Raw genomic sequence first — 4188 nt, forward strand, 5'->3', positions numbered from 1 at the left:
CAGACAAGTTTGACTCTCTGTTGCTGTTTTCTGGTCTGTAAACAGCAAAGCCGGTTGACTTTAAAAGTGGGACGAATAAAAACACGTCTGTCTGGGAGACATTCTGCACAGAATGCAGCGATGAAAATGAAGAGAACATTTGTGAAATGTCGGAGTTAAAAAAAAAAAAGATTGAGTTTTTACAGCTCATAAACATAGGAGGTTCCAGCAAGATTGATCCGATTTATTCTTAGAGAATGTAATTCAAAGAATAAACTTAGTTTTGAGAGATTTTCCTGAAAAAAAAGTATTTCTGACAGCTGAACACATGCTTTATGCAAACTAATGTGGAGAAACATCCAAAGGAATGCCAACCATGTTGAGGTTAAGAATACTAACGTAAAGCATTGATCCTAAACAGCTAGGAGCTAAAAGAAGCTAAACAGATTCCACATGCAATCCTGGAAACACTAAATTAAATGCTAAATAAGTCAAAGAGTCAACAAGAAAAAAGTAAATTAGTTTAAAAGCTTAAAAAATGCTAAACATTAAAACAAGTTTAAAAGGTAGAAGGTTCGGAAAACAATAAGCAAACAAAAACATACTAACATTTGTTCTAAAAAATATAATTAAAAATTGTATTCTGATTTAAACAAAAATGTCATTTTCACCACAAAAAGGGCCCAAAAGAAACTAATTAATCTTTAAATTTAACCAGTGAAATGCTGACTGTGCTTCATACACAAAATATCAACAGTAGAAATGTTAAACTAGAAATGTAAGTTAATGAAAATCCAGCAAAATGTTCAAAGTTGAAATTAGCTGAAGACTTTAGGTGACATGCAGCTAAGATGAAAATTAAATTAAAAATTCTTGTGATAAAACAAAACTGTGTGATTGATGAGGAAAAGAAGCTGAGCGTGCTAAATGCCATTTATATCATTTATATCTGACAATACTTGAAGATTTTCTAAATGTTACTTTTGTTCTGAATAAATGATGCATATTTACTTTACTATCTTACAGCCCAATTCACACACATTCACATTCTGACACCAAATATTGGCGCCAACTTGTAACCACCAGCAGTGGTGTGTCGAGGGTGAACAATAGGATGGGGGTCTCTGCAGTGGCCGTATTAATAATTTTTTAAATCCTTATCTAGGGTAAGATATACAATGGAGTATTAGGGCCAGTTTCCAAACGAAAAAAAACTTTTTTTTTTTTTTTAATTGCGACTTTATTCTCGTAAATTTGCAAGAGTTAAAGTCGTAACTGTTAAACTACGAGAATAAAGTTTTATATTTATGACTAAAAGTCACAGGCTAAATATGACTTTTGTCTCGTAAATTTAAATGTTTAAAGGCATAAATGTATTACTTTAATTCTTGTAAATTTACCAGAAAAAAGTAATACATTTATGAGAAAAGAGCCAAAGTTATCTGTTTATCAGAGCTGAGCTCGCAGATGAAAGACGTGGAGCATCTTGTGAAGTATTTCCAGAATAGTGTCAAAAACAAAGAAATTCTGAAATTTTTGGCAACTCTTAATCAAATATTTATCAGTGAGGCTGACTTTCCGGGGTTTGGTGTCAATATAAGGAATTTCATGTGTAAAAGTAGCTCAGAGACACATTTACAGGACAGCCTCCTATTCTGCTCTTAATCACATCCAGAGAAGCCCATTCGTCACCTTACATCATGGAACGGAATAAGAAGTTTTAAAAATGTCCCTCCTCCAGATGAAACATCCTATTTCAACACAAAACAAGAACGGAATGAAAATAGTCTGTTACGTTACCATAGAACTTTGAAAAGTTCGAAAAATGGGCCTCTTCAGACGGAAACACCACACAGATTTGGAGAAGATCTCGTCTTTCGTAGAGGAAGAAATGACTGGAAGTGGACAGTTGTAGGGAAACCGATAGTTTCATCAATGGGCTCTTCAGAGATCCTGCAAGCCACCCATTAATGAATAAAACATTAATAAACTATAAATCAAACAAAGAAGTTTCCTAACGTTTCAAACTTTCAGCTTACCTGTTGAAATCCACGATGCTTTTAACAGTTTAGTCTTCTGGTGATCAGGGCGTTCACTTGCTGGACTGTATGGTCACTTCAACTTTAATCTTGTAATATTTAATCTTTTCTTTTTTTGGTGGCCCTAATACTTGTATGTAACATGTGTACGTTTTTCATTTTTCCTAAAGACGACAAAAGACCTAAAAATACTTGAATGATAGAACATCTTATGAAGCGGTGTCAAAGAAAGAAAAATATTCTTAAAAATTACAATCTTCTTGTTTTGCTTTTTCTCTCTTCGCATTCTTGATTTTCTTCATCTTTACATGGAGTTCCTTTGATTCTGTTCTTCTTTTTCTTGTTAGCTTTTGGAAGCTTGCTAACATGTTATAGCTTTCTCGCTGCTTTTTCCTTGTTTCTCAGCTGGTTTATAACCACTTTCTTCTTTTCAAACTCTTGGAAGAGTCTCTCTAATAGCTAAATTGGGTTGACTGAATATTCCATTGATGCAGATTTACGGGGGAGAATGAAAGAATTAAATTATGATGTCCAAGAAAATGAATTTGTAAATGTTAGAAATATTTAAAGTCTTCAACTCGGGACCCCAAAAGTGTCGGGGGGACCCAGGCAGTCGCCTACCTTCACCTAATGGTAAGTCTGTCTCTAACCATCAGGACTTTGAAACGTGTGCAGGCGAGGCGGGAACCACACCTGAAATCTTCCGATCAGAGGTGGAGGATGGTGGAGGAGAATGCATCTAAATGCAGAAACAAAATTAAATTAGGTTATAAAAAACATTTACAGACTTCAAAATAGGATAAACTTCCTAAAAGATATAAGAGGGAACAAATTACTAAAATACCTTTAGTGGTTACAAAGTCTTTCCGACCTTCAAACAGTTCGTTAAGACTGCTAACAAGAAAAATAAATAAAGACATTTTTGCTCCAGATATGAGTATAATTTAAATGCAAAACTGAAAATAGATTTAATGGAAAATTGCAGTAAATTTAAAAAAACAGAGATTGAATGCTGAAGAAATTCCAGGACAACCATAAAGAAAAGGAACAAAAAAACTTATCTTAGATGCTGCAGAAAAATACATGAAACAGCTGAAAGAGCTTCATTAGAACTCGTATTATCAAAAGTAGTAAATAAAGTATTTTACTACTGCAAGTGTTTGACACCTGTTAAGAAGATAAAATGTGCTGAAAGTATTTGGGGTTTTTCAAGAAATATAGCGTTGAGTTAGGAGTGTTTGTAGTCAGTTCTGCAAACGTCCTTCTTTCGTTATAAATGTAACTTTGCATTAATATAGCAAAAAGTAGTCTATTTAAGTCTAATACAAGTACATGAAGTTTACTTATATCTATATACGGTAAACTTAAACCTTCAGTTTGTATACTTCCGACACTGCTATACTTATACCCAAGTATACTTAGTATAATAAACTTTAAGTGTATCTATAATTCCAGAATCAAGTGCCCAAGAATTTTCTTACAAATACCAGTGTGCATCAATGCTCACTAGATATGGGAAAATGGATCACAATGTATTACTTTTTAAGAATAGAGCATAGACATTTTCATTATCAGAGCACAGTCGGTTCATAAAATTCTCTTGTTTATTAGGTTTTCAAATCTGTGATATGTTTGCAGTTAAAAAAAGGAGTGAGCATCGTGTCCAAATAGTTTTTAAAATCATGGGTAAAATAGTCCCACACTACATAGTTTTTTGTTTTTGTTTTTTGTAGTTAGTGATTAGGGTGGGAATTCAGATATAGCTAGTGCCTTCAGATTCGAATGTTACTAGCCCTCGCTGACATCATCAATAGTCGCCGTCATCTACATTAGCGACAGCACTCGGAAAATATACAACATCAGTTTTGTAACTTTAAAAGTCATGCTAAAATAAAAAGTCATTACTTACATTAAAATGTAGGCTTCTGTGCTCAGGAGCACTCCCACGTGAAGAAATACATTTCTCCTCACCCTCGTGTCAGAGGGAAACAGTCATAAATCCCTTCGGCTGCCCCTTAAAAACAATTTCAAGTGCCCGGTAGTTGGAGGGTAGGAGAAGAATTCTGACTCGGTCATACGGTCTGGAATCCACACAAAGACTCTTTGGAGTCAGGATTGGTTTTAGCTTGCACCTTTTTGAAAATAAAAACACAACACGTGAAGTAAGTAG

The 4188-nt window shown here is 34.1% G+C and overlaps 1 long non-coding RNA gene across 1 annotated transcript; it reads right to left on the reverse strand.

Annotated features, from left to right (window-relative positions):
- Window positions 1-1194: 1194 nt before the first annotated feature.
- Window positions 1195-3046, reverse strand: LOC118598609. Its single transcript, XR_004947654.1, has 2 exons — window positions 2019-3046; window positions 1195-1932 (listed from the first exon to the last, which is right to left on the reverse strand). It is a non-coding gene; the product is annotated as an uncharacterized LOC118598609 (long non-coding RNA).
- Window positions 3047-4188: the final 1142 nt, after the last annotated feature.

Source organism: Oryzias melastigma, linkage group LG3, assembly GCF_002922805.2.
Source record: "Oryzias melastigma strain HK-1 linkage group LG3, ASM292280v2, whole genome shotgun sequence".
NCBI lineage: Eukaryota > Metazoa > Chordata > Actinopteri > Beloniformes > Adrianichthyidae > Oryzias > Oryzias melastigma.